This window comes from Canis lupus, chromosome 24 (assembly GCF_011100685.1).
Source record: "Canis lupus familiaris isolate Mischka breed German Shepherd chromosome 24, alternate assembly UU_Cfam_GSD_1.0, whole genome shotgun sequence".
NCBI lineage: Eukaryota > Metazoa > Chordata > Mammalia > Carnivora > Canidae > Canis > Canis lupus.
In genome coordinates, this window is record NC_049245.1 from 32,915,326 (window position 1) to 32,931,982 (window position 16,657).

Sequence of the window (16,657 nt, forward strand, 5' to 3'; positions counted from 1 at the left end):
ATGACCCAAAATAGGCAAAGAACTCTTAAAACTGAGGAACAAGAAAACAAACACCTGATTAAAAAATATGTCAAAGACCCTACCAGACACCTCACCATAGATGACATATCCATGGCAAATAAACATATGCAAAGATGTTCCACATCCTACATCATTAGGGAAATGCAAAATAAATGAAATGAGATGCTACCACACAACCATGAGGAGGGCCAAACTCCAGGGTATCTATGACACCAGATGTTGGCAGGGATGTGGAATGACAGGAATTCTAATTCTTTGTCACTTGCGGTGTCTGGAGAAAATGTCCCCCTTCCTATCTAGTGGCTTTCCACCTCCCAGTCTGCCTGACATCAGATCTCAGAACCATAAGTTGTCTGGTTAAGTGACTATATTACCTGTTTATGCCATAATTCCACCAGAGGTAAGATAAATATGTGAGAATGGCTTGGGGCACAACGGGTCTTACAGATTTAACAAACACATACTAGGCATCTATAATCTAGCACATTCTTTCAGTTGTCTCTCATTCTCAGTTTACAGCTGAGGGCACTGGAACCTCAAGAGGATAAATGACTTGCTCCGTGTATATAAGTTTTCAAAAACAAAAGGAACTAATTGACAGTGTTAGAAGAACGGGTCATCTCTGGGGATAAGGGGTGAGTAGTGATTGGGAAGAGCACAGGGAGCCGACTACTTGCTGGTAAGAATCTATTTCTTGACTTGGTAGTGTTGTCTGGCTGTGATAATCCATCCATTTGTACACTTGTGATTCGTGCTTTTTTTGTTTGATATATTTACGTATACATGTATTAAAATTTCTCAAATATTATTGCTAAAATGAAAACTGAGAGATGGTTGAAAATCAAAATTGAATTAAGTCTTCCTAACATAGAACAAAAAGACAGAGATGGAAAAGACAGAGAGAGGGGCACCTGGGTGGCTCTGTCAGTTGAGCGGCTGACTCTTTGTTCCGGTTCAGGTCATGATACCAAGCCCCCATGTCATGATCCATGCTAAGCATAAGCCTGATTAAGAATCTCTCTCTCTCCCTCTCCCTCTGCTCCTTCCCACACTGCTTGTGCACTTTCTCTCTCTGAAAAAAAAAAAAATTTAATTTAAAAAAAGCAAAAAATAAGGGAAAAAATTAAAAGACTGTGTCAGACACAATACATTTTAAAGATTCTAAGAGTTTAAAAGTTTTTCATGAATTAAAAATATATTCATCTATGAAGAAAAAATTTCCCCTCATAATGGGGTACCTGGATGGCTTAATTGGTTAAGTGGCTGACTCGATCTCAGCTCAGGTCTTGATCTCAGGGTCATGAGTTTGAGCCCTGTGTTGGGCTCCACACTGGGCATGGAGTCTACAAAAAAAAAGGGGGAGGGAGGGGGGATCCCTGGGTGGCTCAGTGGTTTAACGCCTGCCTTGGGCCCAGCGCGTGATCCTGGGGTCCCGGGATCAAGTCCCACATCAGGCTCCCTGCATGGAGCTTACTTCTCCCTCTGCCTGTTTCTCTGCTCTCTCTCTCTCTCTCTCTCTCTCTCTTTCTGTGTGTGTGTGTGTGTGTGTCTTTCATGAATAAATAAATAAACCTGAAGAAGAAGGAGAAGAAGAAAAAGAAGAAGATGATGATGATGATTTCTCATCAGAAGTGAAAAGCCAGATGCCCCTAATGGAGTATCTTGAAAGTTCTGAGATTTTTAACCTAGAATTTTATTCCCAGCCAAATGTAATCAAGTAGGGGGGTAGATAAACACAGTTTAAAACTTGCCAGGACAGAGAAAGTTTGTCTTTTTTTTTTTTTTTTTTGTAATTTGTTTATTTAAACAAGTATGGACAAAACACTAAAGTCTTGGTTGTATTTGCAGGACAGAAGTAATAACATTCACTGCATCAGTTAGAATATGCTTGATTATGCTACAGTAACAAATAACCCCCAAACTCTCAGAGGCTTAGGACAACAAAGATTTACATCTCCCTCATACTACACATTGTATATTAGTTGGGGTGCTCTGCTCCCCAGGGACCCAGACTAATGGAGGCTCTCCCATGTGGAGTGTTGCCAAGTGTAGCAGCAGACAGAAGAGCATGTGTGAAATACTCCAGCCTAGGGTAACAAAAGTCACTCTCTCCCACAACCCCTCAGCTGGCACTGGTCACACACTGGTTGCACACAACTAAATGGGGTGAGGAACTTTTGAAATCAGACAGGCTGGCCAAAGGTCAAAAATAAAAGCAGGGGGATCCCTGGGTGGCCCAGCGGTTTGGCGCCTGCCTTTGGCCCAGGGCACGATCCTGGAGACCCAGGATCGAATCCCACGCCCGGCTCCCGGTGCATGGAGCCTGCTTCTCCCTCTGCCTGTGTCTCTGCCTCTCTCTCTCTCTCTCTCTGTGTGATTATCATAAATAAATAAAAATTTTAAAAAATTAAAAAATAATAATAAAATAAAAGCAGGGAGGAAAGATAGAGAAAAAAGATTGCTCTTGCCTTCCTCTTAAGAAGCAGTGTCAAAAGGGACTGTCCATGTGATGGAAGAAGAAAATAGAGGTTATGTTTATTGAATTTATGGGGAGAAATGAGAACTGTAAATATGTAAGTATCAACATTAGGAAAAAAAGCAGGGAGTATAATTCAACTTTAGAGACAATAAAGACATACACAATAAAGACATACACAAATAAGACAACACCCAGCTGTTGTTCATGTTTAGGGAGATAATCACCAGAAAATCAAAATGATTGAGATTGCCCCAAGAGAGTTGGGAAATGGGCATGAGAGTTTACTTTTCATGGTAAACTGTCCTGTGCTGTTTGATATGTTGTCATATATATGAACATATTAGCAGGGTTGTCCAGAGAGTGGATATGGATATGTGTGTGTGTATATGTGTGTATAAGAGAGAAAAAGAGAGATTTATTGCAAGAATTGCAGATCACACATGTGATCTGATGTCTGTAGGCTGGAGAACCAGGAAAGCCAGCGTTGTAACAGCCCAAAGGCTTGGGAACCAAGGGAGCAAATGGTATAAGTCCTGGTCTGAGTCTACAGACCTGAGAACAAGGAGTGCCAGTGTCCAAGGGCAGGAAAAGATGGATGTCCCAGCTCAAGCATAGAGAGCAAATTCACCCTCCCTCTCTGCCTTTTTATTCTATTCAGGCCCTCAACAGATTGAGTGATTCCTCCCGCCCCCCCCCCCCCAACATTGGCAAGGTTGAGTGTCTTTACTTAGTCTACTGATTCAAATGCTAATCACTTCCAGAGACACCCTCACAGACACACCCAGAAATAACATTTTACCAGCTCTCTGGGCATTCCTTAACCCAGCCAGGTCGACACAGAACTAACCATCACAATGAACTACATTTTGTGTCAAATAACATAGTCTTTGAGGTGCACATACGAGCTTCATCACGTTGGGCAACTTTCCTAGACTTCAGCTTCCTTTTTTATAAAGTGGGGTAAGACTTTTATGAGGATTATATGAAATCATGTATGGCAAGAGCTTGGCACAGTGCCTGACGTTTGCACACACTGGTTAGATTGGCAACACATCACAGACATCAGGTCCAGATTGAATCTGTGTACAAGAGATTTGGGCCCTCGGTCCTGATGGAAAAGGTTCTGGGAGACCATCCAAACCACCTGCTTTTGCAGGTTGGGCACAAGTGGCCTGCTCTGATCCACAGCCACACAAGGCATCAGTCCACAGAACCAGGACTACAATGGACTCCTGTCTTCCAGCCCAGAGTCCTGCTGGCCACCCCTATGGTCTCTGAATCAGAACTGCATCTGGCTCAGGACACAGAGAAGGATTCATTTGGGAGGAACGGAATCATTTCCTCCTGTGCAAATTGTTTCTTTTTGTACTGGCAAGTCCAAGGTGTTCTGACAAAGGTCAAAAGTATTTATTTTCTTTAATACTGTAGGGATCAAAGTGAGGCACAGATGAGGGTGAGCCAAAGCAGGAAAAGGAGAAAGAGGGGTGTTGCCAACTTTGAGAGCAGAAAGAGCTTCCACTTATAACAGAAAATGGCCGTTTTTGGGGTACAGACACAACCTCTGGTTTTCTATCAAGAACAGGAGAAATTACAATAAGGGAAAAGTAGGAAATCATTAAATACAGATGATGCAGTTAAGGCTGCCTTCCATCTGCTCCTGCCCACCTCCCCAGCTTCATGCCCCCTGTCCCCCACCCCATCTGACACCTGAGCTCTGACAGTCCACTGGGCCCCTGAACTCCCCTGTCTCACTCCCCCTAACTAGATTGTCAGGCCCCAGTTCCCTAGCCAGTTGGGCCTTCTTCTAGATCTCCAATCAGGTGTCTTCTCCTCCTCAAAGACCACCCCCCTGCCACCAGCTCTTCTTCTGTGCACCCATCACATCACATCTTACCATCTTTTTTTAAAAAAAAAAAAGATTTTATTTATTTATTCATGAGAGGCATAGAGAGAGGCAGTGACACAGGCAGAGGGAGAAGCAGGCTCCTCTCAGGGAGCCTGATGTGGGACTCGATCCCCAAACTCCGGGATCACGCCCTGAGCCAAAGGCAGACGCTCAACTGCTGAGCCACCCAGGCATCCCCATAATTAAGTCTTAATGCCAGACCTAAGCCTGAGGGTTCAGTGTATGATCTCCAGTCCAATTGGAAAGACAGATGGGCATACGGGCAATTTCTACACAGCTTGCTAAGTGTCAAGATGGTAAGATGTGGGACACCTGGGTGGCTCAGCAGTTGAGCGTCTGTCTTTGGCTCGGGGCGTGATCCCAGAGTTGGGGGATCGAGTCCCACATCAGGCTTCCTGAGAGGAGCCTGCTTCTCCCTCTGCCTGTGTCTCTGCCTGTGTCTCTCTATGCCTCTCATGAATAAATAAATAAAATCTTTAAAATTAAAAGACCGAATTATGTTTCATTTGACCTATTTTATGTGGGCCCACATGGTGTTTTTACATTTTTTAAATTCATTGCCACAAATTAAAAATTAAGAGATTGCCTGTAACAATTCCAATTCCTGGCTTCTCTTGACAAATTGGAAATACAGTAAGATGGGTATAGTTCTCCACTCTTGTGGCAGCAGTCCCCTTTGGTTAGAGCATGATTTCTCTATTTCTTCACAGTCCCCACCATGCCCTATTGTCTCTGCATTAAAACCTCATATCAGAGCCATTTGTCATAACTCTTGCAATACTGTTTTTTAAATAATATATTAAAGAAAGTAAAATATTTATTTTACCCGTGCTCCTTCTTCACACCTTATCCACTTTCCTCATTTCTGTCACCAGACTAGAACCTGTAGGTACCTTGGCTTTCCTCCCTTGCACTAGGAGCTCCTTGAAAACAAACAGGATGCTTATTCATCTCCTTAGCTCCAAGAACAAGCAGAGTACCTGGCTCAGAGTAGGTCTCCACTTATGCTTGTTGAAATCATGAACGTGATTCTTGCTATTAGAAGGGACTCCCCTGAGCGGCCTGGGTGGCTCAGCAGTTTAGTGCCGCCTTCAGCCCAGGGCCTGATCCTGGAGACCTGGGATCAAGTCCCACGTCTGGCTTCCTGCATGGAGCCTGCTTCTCCCTCTGCCTGTGTCTCTGCCTCTCTCTCTCTCTCATTCTCTGTGTGTCTCTCATGAATAAATAAATAAAATCTTTAATTAAAAAAAAAAGAAGAGAATCCCCCTTAGCCATCCATTCAACAGATTTTACTGAGTTCATCTATGTGTTCCTTTCCCTGACTTGGTGTTTTCTTTACCTTCAGAGTCCTGGATCCTCTTGTAACCCCCAAATAATCAAATCTCTCTGTAGATTGCCATTCCAGATGCCTCTTATAAAACCTTGCTCTGGGCAATTATATCAGAGAAGACCATAAGAACCATTGATTGGTAGTGGTAGTATTATCATCAGTAATAAATAGTTATCATTTAATGAGAGCTTCTCGGATAACCAGCAACTTTACATACATTTCCTCAATTGAGCTTGATGACAACCCTGTGTGGTGACCTTCAGGAAAGCGCTTTCCCATACAGTTCTGGAGCACGTTCGAGAAGGCTGAGGTGGGCAGCTTCTCTCCCCACCACAGAAATAGACCTCAGCCAGGCCCTGGGCTGGTGGCTTCCAGGGGTGCCTGCTGGCCTGTCTGCACAGTTGAGAGACCAGCAAAATGACTGCGATCTGGAGGTCCTAAATACAGGCCAGCTAACCCTTCCTCCCAAGCACTCCGACACTTCCTTTATGGATTCTTTCTTCTCTCTCCTACTTGGCACTTTGAACCAGCCCTGGGACCAGGTGTTCTGTCCTCAGATCAATAGCCCTTGGAAAGGCCTGTGGATGGTTCTCCAAAAGCACCTCAGCTGCTCCTACAGAGGGACCATTGCCTCCTGCTTCTGTTTCAGGCATATTATGCTGCTTCTGCTTTATTAAAGCAGCCTCCTTCCTGAACGGGTTGGCACCAGCCCAGTGCCAGTGCCTAAAATTTATCTTTTCATCTCAAAATCCAACTTTTCAGCAGTGGCTTGAAATTTTATTTCCTTTTGCTGTTATTTCTTAGTCACTGTGATGTTTTAGAAAAGATTTAAAACTGGCCTTTGGCTGGAGTAAGTGCTCAGTAAGCATTTGTTGAGAAGGGATGAGAGAATAAATGATAGAAAGGTCAGCACTTGGGAGATGGTTGATGAAGGAGACTCAAATGAGCTAATGCATGGGAAACGGATGCATAACCTGTGAGCAGCGGCAATTGGAAGGGAGCCGGACAGCACTGCAGCCTTGTCCGCTGTCGCCATCTGCTGGAAACAAGGTGGCACAATGGGTCTATTTCTGCTCTAGTGGGGACGCAGTCTTTTGGAAATGCCGGCAAGGAGCTGAGTAAACAGGGGTGATTACATTTCAGCTAAATCTAACAGGCCCCAGATACCGTGTGAAGTGCTTTACATGCACTATTTCTCTTCATCCCCTGCTGTATCTAGAAGAGGCAGATACTACTATTATTGCATCTTTAGAGATTAAAAATCTGAGACTTACAGAGGCTTACAGTGGATTCATAATGTCTGAAGCCATATAGCTAGTGGGGATTTGAGATAAGACTCCGGCCAGCTCCGTGTGACGTTAGAGCCTATTGTAGGTTAGGTTCCCCAGGAACCAGACTCCAGCGTGGAGGGGTGCATGCAGAAAGCTTACCGCAGCACGCCCTCAGGAGCACAGGTGGAAGGGACAAGTCAAACTGCAACGCAGCCTCATCCGAGGCCCCAGCTGATGCCTGCCCTGAGGGAAGGGAGGAGTAGTATGGAGCGGGGATGGCAAGGAGGCTGGACCTTGGGACTTCCACTTGGTTCAGTCATTGGATGCCATACTTGGGCTAAGTTGCACTCATCAGCCAAGGGCAAGTTTCCACGAGGGACTCAATTGAGCACTGTCCCACAGCCAATGTTCCCAGCAGCTAGGGGAATAGATTTCTTGGTCCCGGAGTTGTGGTTCTGGGCAGCATGCCACCGTTTCCACTACAGAGCCAGATACCTGTCTCCTCTGCAGTGCTGCTCAAATAAGAGGAACAGCTAGTAAGTAGACAATGTCAGTGTCATGCATAATGGGAGGAAGATTTAAAGCGTGACAGTGGTTCTGCGCACTATCCACTTAGTGAACCTGGGCTCAGGCCATGCCTGCCATCCAGCTGCAATAACTGACGTATTTTGGCCAATTCATACAGAAATAACATATAGATTATTTTATGGGTTCCAAGCCATTAACAAAGAAGTAAAATGCAATGTTCGACTTGCTAGGCAAGCGTTTAGTGATGGATTTCTTGACACCCTCAAATCAGGACAGAAGAATTGAGGGCCACAAATTGACTAATGCATTAGAGTAACTGATTTTTTATCTTTTTAAAAATTTTTTTAGAATTTATTTATGATAGTCACAGAGAGAGAGAGAGAGAGAGAGAGAGAGAGAGAGAGAGGCAAAGACATAGGCAGAGGGAGAAGCAGGCTCCATGCACCAGGAGCCCAATGTGGGATTCGATCCCGGGTCTCCAGGATCGCGCCCTGGGCCAAAGGCAGGTGCCAAACCGCTGCGCCACCCAGGGATCCCAGTAACTGATTTTTTAAAAATCACTTCATGTTGGGGTGTCTGGTGGCTCAGTTGGTTAAGCATCTGCCTTCTGCTCAGGACATGAGCCCCAGGTCCTGGGATTGAGCCCCACATCAGCTCCCTGCAGGGAGCCTGCTTCTTCCTCTCCCTCTGCCTATGTCCCTTGCTCCTGCTCCCTCCCTCCCTCCCTCCCTCCCTCTCTCTCTCTCTCTCTCTCTAATAAATAAAAACTTTATTTTTTAAAAGATTTTATTTATTTGAGAGAGAGAGAGCACAGAAGGAAAGAGAGAAACAGACTCCCCACTGAGCAGGGAACCTGACACGGGGCTCAATCCCAGGACCCTGAGATCATGACCTGAGCTGAAGGCAGACACTTAACCGACTGAGCCACCCAGGTGCCCAATAAATAAAATCTTTTAAAAAATAAATTAAAAACCACTTTGTGGTAAGTCAAACTGTTTAAAAATATTTCAATCTTTCCTGCAGGCGACCTCTGTGGAAGAAAAGAATTTTTGATGCTGGAGACTGGTGGGCTTGGTTACACTACTTCTTTCGCATGGTGAAGAGCCGTGCACTATTTTTTTCTCCACCCACTGACACTAGGCTTGGCCATGTGACTTGCTTTTCCCAATGGGATGCTAGCTGTTTTGACACAAGCAGAGGTTTGAGATGTGTTTGCATGGTTGACCTTGCCCTCTTGTGCCTCTGCAATCCCAGAGAACATGGCCTGGCTAGCCTGCTAATCTAAAGATGAGAGACACGTAGAGCAGATATTGACCTAGTCTATAGCTTGGACCCAAGCCCAGGCAAGCCCCGCTGAGCCCAGCCTAGATCAGTCAACCTGCAGAAGTATACATGAAAATAAATGATGGTTGTTTTATACCACTGAGTTTGGGGGTGGCTCGCAATGCAGCAATAGCTGATTGGTATAAATCCACAGAGATATAGAGGATAACACACATGGAGTTGAATAATTTCAATTCTATATGATCTTTCCAAGAACTATCTTTAGACCTTAATCTCCACATAGGAGACTCATGGCCTTAACCATGGAAAAAATCAGGCCAGACGTTTTTCTTAGGATCTGTGGCAGAGACCACAAAATGTCTCCTAATAAATGTCTCTCTTTCTTCTACAAGGCAACGAGAAGTTCCAGGGTTCCCAAATCCTCGGGAAACAGGACTCTGAAAATCTGAGCAGGTTCCCCAGAAGGTGATAGACTAGTGTCTATTAGATATGGCCATGAGGATTCTGGACAAGGCAGAGTTTCCCTGAAGAAAGAGCCAAAGGTCATGGAGGTCAGAGGACAGGAACACTCCTCCTAGAAAGCAGGACCAACTCACCTGCCACAGAAAAATGAGTGTACAATTCCTGGAATCTGAATATTATTTAGAAATTATCTCCCTTGTGCCTAGGTACATGGTCCCCCAAATGAATACTAATCTTCCCAAATTCCCTTATAGTCAAGTATGGCCATGTAGCTGAGTTCTGCCCAATAGGATGTATATCAGATAATCACATAGTAGATTCTAGAAGCTTCATTAAGAGACAACTGTGTGGTACCCAATACCTCCACCATCCCCTCCGCCCATCTCTTTCTCTTTTCTGTCTGACTTGGATGCAGATATAATGGCAGGAGTTGGAGCAGCTATTTCGGAATATGAGATGAACTTGGAAGTAGCAGCTATGTAGAATGAAGCAACAAGATTAAAGTTGCCTAAGTCCCAGAAGACTTCATAGCACAAATCAATGCCAAACTTCTTGTCTCCAACTTTTACAGGAGAGGGGAAATAAAACAATTTCTAACTTGTTAAAGTCACTAATATTTGGCATCTCTTTTATTCACAAACCTAACCTTTACTGATACAGCATCCAACTATCGGCAATTCATAGCCCCAACATTTAATTAGAAAGGAAAAGATCTTTTCTTTGATATAACTGTTAGTAGAAACAACAGCACTCTAAAAATTTATATCTGGAAGCAGTTCAATGTGCTGGAAAAAAGACTACACTGGAGTTAGACGACCCAAGTTTTAAACCCAGTACTGTTGCTGATTAACTGTGATCTTTTTTTTTTTTTTTTTTTTTTTTAGATTTTATTTATTTACTTATTTGAGAGAGGGAGAGTTCATGCATACACGACAGGTATCGGGGCCCAGACAAAGGGAGAGGGAGAGGGAGAAGCAGACTCCTGGCTGAGCAGGGAGCCCAATTTGGGGTTGATCCCAGGACCCTGGGATCATGACCTGAGCCAAAGGCAGACCCTTAACCAACTGAGCCATCCAGGCGCCCTGAACTGTGTGATCTTTGTCATATTTTTTCCATTGATACGGTAAAGAGATTGAAAGAGGAAGCGCAATCATCAATAAACATAGGAAAGGATGCTTACCTTCACTAGTAATAAGGGAAATGCAAATTAAGACAAGCAGAGCCAATTTCACACCAATCAGATTGGCAAAATCAAAAAGCCTAATAATTCCAGATGTTAATGTAGGTATGGAGAAAACAGGGATTTTCAAACAGTGCTAGTGGAACTCTGACTTGGTACAATCAATGTAGATTAACCATTTGTAGTAAAGCTGAAAAATGTACATATATTGTGATATAGCAGCTCAACTTTTAAATATATACCCAAGACATTCTTGCAAGTGTGGTCCATGAGGCATTCTAGCATGTTCATTGTAGCATTGAGGAATCAACCTATCTCAATGTGTGTTATAGAAATAAATAAGTACGTTGTGATATATTCATGCATTAAGCACCATCAGAATGGTGAAAATGAACCATATCTGTAAGTACGAGCATGTTCAGGTCAGCCCAGTAGGAGACCAGAGGGAAAAGAGTGATTTGAGGCATTTATTCTCTCAGCTTCTTCCTTGTGGGGCCATATTGGGCTAGCTTCACCCATCCCATTCCACATGACTCTCCTCCCAGGTCTAATCCCCAGTTCTCTCACTTTGCTCCTTCTGGCCCAGGGCTGGTGATAGCTCCACTGTTACCAGCCCTGGGGCACCGCACTATTCTCTGTAAACAATCTTTATTAAGCTCTCTTTGGAATTCTGCGAGTATGCCATATTAGGATTCAGAGAGAAAACTGGCACAGGACATCCATCAGCAATTCTACTTCTCTGTACCCACCCTAGAGAAACACTTGCACATATGCCTATGGGGGAAGTGCAAGGATATTTGCTACACCCTTGTCTGCAATAATAAAAAATTAGAAACAATTTAAACATCTTCAAGTAGGGAAATAGCTAAATGAACTATAGTACATCCATATTATGGCATATTATGCAGCTGTTTGAAAAGGAGATAGATCTATTTGTATAACATGCAAAGACTTCTAAGATATTTTTTTTGCATGTAGAAAGTAAGATTCAATCCCATAATAAATTATATTAAAATGTTATGTATTTCTATAATTTTATGAATTCTAGAAAACTATGGGAACCTTTTCACTGTCCCTCCCTATGGAAGGATTATACATCTCCACCCCCACTGGAGTCAGGCTTGGCCCTATGATTTGCTTTGACCAAGGAAATGTGAGTGAAAATGCCATACTTCTAAGCAGAAGCTTTTAAAGCTTCCACCCTTCTTTCTTTCCCCTCTGCCATGAGATTAGCGCATCTTGGCTGCTTCTTCAACCTATGTCCAGGGAAATAGCTGAAGCCAACCCATGACAAACATGTAAGGATCAAGAAATAAACCTCTGTTGTTGTAAGGCACTGAGAATTTGAGGATGTTTGTTATTGCAGCATGACCTGACCTACTGTGACTAATGTGCACTGCTATATAATTGCCACTTGGTTACTTTCTGGGGAGGAGAAACAGCACTGGGGGGCAGTGATCACAGGGGATTTTAGTTTTTAATCTTTAATATTTTAGTTTTCTTACAATGAAAGTATATCCACACATCACCATGTAATAAAAATACATTATTTCAAATGAATACAGCAGGTGTTTTCTTACTTAAAATTAAATGCTAAAAAATATCAGTCTTAAAATACACACACACAAACACCCAACAAATTAATGGTTCTTTTTGCCCAGCTGGCACCCTGAAGAAACAGACTGGAGGCGGATAGCTCTGTGAACTTTCCAAGGCTAGAGGAACTACTGGAGCATGACGATGCCTCCCCACTTTCTCTGCAGGTAGAAATCTGCAAAACCTAGACACACTGTGAAACTTATTTCTGGTTCAGTTATCATGAAATTGAAATACAGACTCATAATCTTTTTTTTTTTTTTTTTAGGTTAATGATGCCTGCCTTTCCAGTGACCTCATTTATATGAGAGCAAAGGTGATTATATGACCAAAATTCAATTCAGCAATCTTGGAGAATTCTGGTCTCTTACCACACAGTCTATTCTTCTGTGGAAAAGTAAGTGAGGACCATGGGAGCTGTGTTTCTGATTACACAAACAGATCTCTCTAAGTCAGGATTTCAGCCTTTGTTCCATTAAAACAAAAAGCCAAAAAGGATTGGATGGATATTAAAGACCTCACTGAGTTGACATGTCATAGACTACCCCACGATTTCAACTTCTTTTTCAAGCCAGACAACAGCTCTCTGGCCTTTGAACTCTCCTTTTGAGCCAAATGTCAATGGCCAGACTCTCCAATCCAGTACCCAGTCCCCAGCTTCATGGGATCAGGAAGCTAAGGTGGCAGCTGCAGGAGTAGCCATAACAACCCCCGACCTCTCAATCACAGCTCTGGTGACTTTGAAACAAGAGTTGTCCTTCCCTTCCCACCCCCTTCCTGCCCTCCCCAAGTTGGCAATGCCAACTCTCTCAATGAGTATGCAAGCACCTAATTTCCTATATTAAAGTTCTTTCTGCTTAAAAATATCTAGAGTGGTTTCTGCTTCTGTCTCCTACACAGAACTCTGACTAAATACAGGTTGGAAAATGATTTTCAGAAAGGAGACTCAAACATACACACACACACACACACACACACACACACAAATCATAGAGAAGGAGAAAAAAACAGTAATATTAGAAAATCACTCCAAGAGCTCAGACATCTGAATAATTGGGAGTTCTAGAAAGTGAAGACATAGAAAATAGGAAGCTAGAGGAAATATGTCTTCATAGAAAAATTCACAAAAATATCCCAAAGTTGAAGGAAATGGGTTTTCAGAGGGAAAGAGATCATTGAGAAAAATTAGACATCATGTGCCTTCCGATAGGATGCAATAGGAAATACATAATCTCACCTGTAAAATATTCTTGCCAAAAACTGAACTGAAATCTAATACAAGATATTCAAGGCATGATGTCACATTTTAAAAACACCTCAAGGGTCCAATCAGCCAAATTCAGATTGTGAGAAATTCTATAGGATAATTTACCCAGTTTTTTCAACAAGTCATATTTTTTTTTAAAAAGGAGGAGTAATTGTTACAGATTGAAAGAGAATTAGCTGCTAAATGAAACTAATAGACCTTGAATCCTGACTTAAGTAGGCCAATGTAAAAAAAAGTCAATTTTTGAGGCAATTAGGGAAAATCAAACATGGACTGTGTGTTAACTCCCTCAAGTGTGATCACAGAATTGCAATTATGTCATTATTAGCTTTTAAATTTTTTATCTGTTAGAGCTACATACTAAAGTATTTACAAATACAATGATATAATATCTGGGATCTTGTGTAAAATCCTGCTGTAAAAATGGGAGAAGGCTCTCTCTTCCTAGGTGGCTTACTTAAGAATTCGACTCTGATTTCACCTCAGGTCATGATCTCAGACTCCTGAGATGGATCCCCACACTGGACATGGAGCCTGCTTTAGATTCTCTCCCTCTCTCCCTCTCCCTCTGGCCCTTCTCATGCATGCATGTTTTCTCTCTAAAAAGAAAATGGTATGAAGGATAGATCAAATATTAAAATAAAGCTAGGCAATGGGTACATGGAGTTTACTGTACTATTCTACTTTTGTGTTTGAAAATTGTCATAATAAAAAGAGAAAGAAGAAAGAAAGAAAAGGAAAGAAAGAAAGAAAGAAAGAAAGAAAGAAAGGAAGGAAAGGAAGGAAGGAAGGAAGGAAGGAAGGCTGAGGAACACCAGAAGAAAGAAAAGAAAGAACCAGAAACACAGAACAGAACGATCACGACCCGAACGAAAAAACCGACACGCCTAGCCTAACACACCCTCAAGGAAACAAAGAAAGAAAAAAAAAGGGTAGGGAAGTGAAGGGGAAGGAAGGAGGGAGGGAAGGAAGACTACTGGATGTCTCAAGACTACTAACCATGGGGACGCCTGGGTGGCTCAGTGGTTGAGCATCTGCCTTTGGCTCAGAGTGTGAATCCAGGGCCCTGGGATCAAGTCCCAAATCGGGTTCCCCTTGAGGACCTGCTTCTCCCTCTGCCTATGTCTCTGCCTCTCTCTCTGTATCTCTCATGAATGAATAAATAAAATCTTAAAAAAAAAAGGCTATTAACCATGAAATTTCAAAGTAATAGCAACAAAAATAAATAAACTTTTGGAGAAACAAACTAGGCTCTTACTCTACACATCTATGTAAGAATGGCTTAAATTAAAAAAAAAAACCGGATGATAGCAAATGCTGACATAAATATGAAGCATTCGGCACTCGATTTCACTGCTGGTGGAAATTCAAAATGGTACAGCCACTTTGGAAGACAGTTGAAATCTTACAAAGCTAAACACAGTTTTAACATTGATTTAGTGATCATGCTCCTAGGTAGTCAGTCACTCAAATGAGATGAAAACTTATGTCCACACAAAAACCTGCACACGGAGGTTTATGGCAGCTTTATTCATAATGGTCAGAAACAGAATTGAGATATCTGACTTTCAGCAGCATATCTGTTTGCTGAGGCTGCTGTCACAAAGTACCACAAATTGGATGGCTCAAAACAACGGGAATTTATTGTCTAACAGCTCTAGAGGCTGGAAGTCTGAAATCCAGGTGTCAGCAGGGCCAGCAGGGTCAGAGGTCTCTCCCTCTGAGACTCTGGGTAAAGTCCTTTCCTGCCTCTTCCTTAGTTTCTAGTTTCAGGTGGTGGTTATAAGTCCTTGGTGGTCTTTGGCTTGTGGCTGCCTCTGTCATCACCTGGCTTTTTCCTTTTTCCTTTTTATTTTTTTTAAGATTTTATTTATTTATTCATGAGAGACACAGAGAGAGAAGCAGGCTCCCTGAGGGGAACTTGATGCAAGACTTGTTCCCAGGACCTGGTGATCATGCCCTGAGCCGAAAGCAGATGCTCAACCACTGAGCCACCAGGTACCCCAGCCTTTTCCTTTTTTTATGATGACATCAATCATAAGGGTTAGAATCTACCCTAATGACTTCATCTTGACTCAATTACATCTGCAAAGGCTTTTCCAAACAAGGCCATGTTTACAGGTACCATGGGCCAGGACTTCAACACATCATTTCTGGAGGACATGAGTCAATCCATAACAGCAGGTGAACGGACAAGCTGTGGTACATTCATAGAAGGGAATATTACTCAGTGATTAAAAGAAATGAGCTATCAAGCCATAAAAAGACCTGGAGGAACCTTGAACTGATTAGTGAAAGAATCCAGTTGGTGAAGGCTCCCTAGTGTACAATTCCAACTATACAACATCTGGAAAAGGCAAAACTGAAGTGAGTATAAAAGAGAAGTGATTGCCAAGGATTGGGGTGAGGGCAAGAGGTGAAGGTTGAATGAGTAGTTTCTTGTGGGATTGCTTTTAGCCTAAATGTTATTTATTGAAAAGAGCAGAGAGAGTACAGGCCCCCCTCGGGACAGGATGGAGCAAAACAAGTAGCGCAACTCTGCCTCCTGCTCAGCAACTTCTCTCCTTGCCCCACTGGGCAGAAGGCACGAGGGAGCTTTAAGACAGTGAAACTGTTCTGTATTATTCTATAATGGTAGATACCTGACATTATGCATTTGTCAAAATCCATTGAACTGTACAACAAAAAGAACGAGCCCTTGGGGCACCTAGGTGGCTCAACTGGTTAAGCCTCTGACTCTTGATTTTGGCTCAGGTCATGATTGTCAGAGTCGTGAGATTGAGCCCCATGTTGGGGTGCACGCTGAGTGTGGAGCCTGCTTAAGATGCTCTCTCTCTTTCTCTGCCCCTTCCCCCACTTCCACTCAGGCTCTCTTAAAAAAGAAAAGAGCCTAATGTAAACTATAGAGTTGAGTTAATAATAACATACCAATATTGGTACATCACTTATAACTGCTGTGCCACACTACTCTGTTAATCTGTTAACATTAGGGGAAACTGTGGGTGGGCAGAGTTTCGGTATATGGCAACTCTCTCTGTACTATCTGTTTAGCTTTTCTATGAATCTAAAACTGCTCTAAAAAAATAGTCTATTAATCTTAAAAAATCCTTTCTGGGGACACCTCGATGGCTCATCAGTTGGGCTTCTGCCTACAGCTCAGGGTGTGATCCTGGGGTCCAGGATCGAGTCTCACATTGGGCTCCCTGTGAGGAGCCTGCTTCTCCCTCTGCCTATATCTGCCTCTCTCTCTCGGTCTCTCATGAATAAGTAAATAAAATCTTTAAAAATAAAATAAAATAAAAAATCCTTTGTGGAATCCCTTTCAGAAAGTCT

The 16,657-nt window shown here is 42.8% G+C and overlaps 1 long non-coding RNA gene across 3 annotated transcripts in view; it reads left to right on the forward strand.

Annotated features, from left to right (window-relative positions):
* Positions 1-12,880, forward strand: part of LOC111092088 — a 42,978-nt gene extending 30,098 nt beyond the window's left edge. For 2 of the 3 annotated variants that reach the window (XR_005377913.1, XR_005377911.1), the window contains exons 2-4: positions 534-656; positions 12,123-12,224; positions 12,326-12,880. This is a non-coding gene — a long non-coding RNA (uncharacterized LOC111092088). Of the gene's footprint in view, positions 1-533; positions 701-12,122; positions 12,225-12,325 lie in introns of all 3 variants that reach the window. The other variant, XR_005377912.1, reaches the window with a different exon arrangement.
* The last annotated feature ends 3,777 nt before the right edge of the window (positions 12,881-16,657 follow it).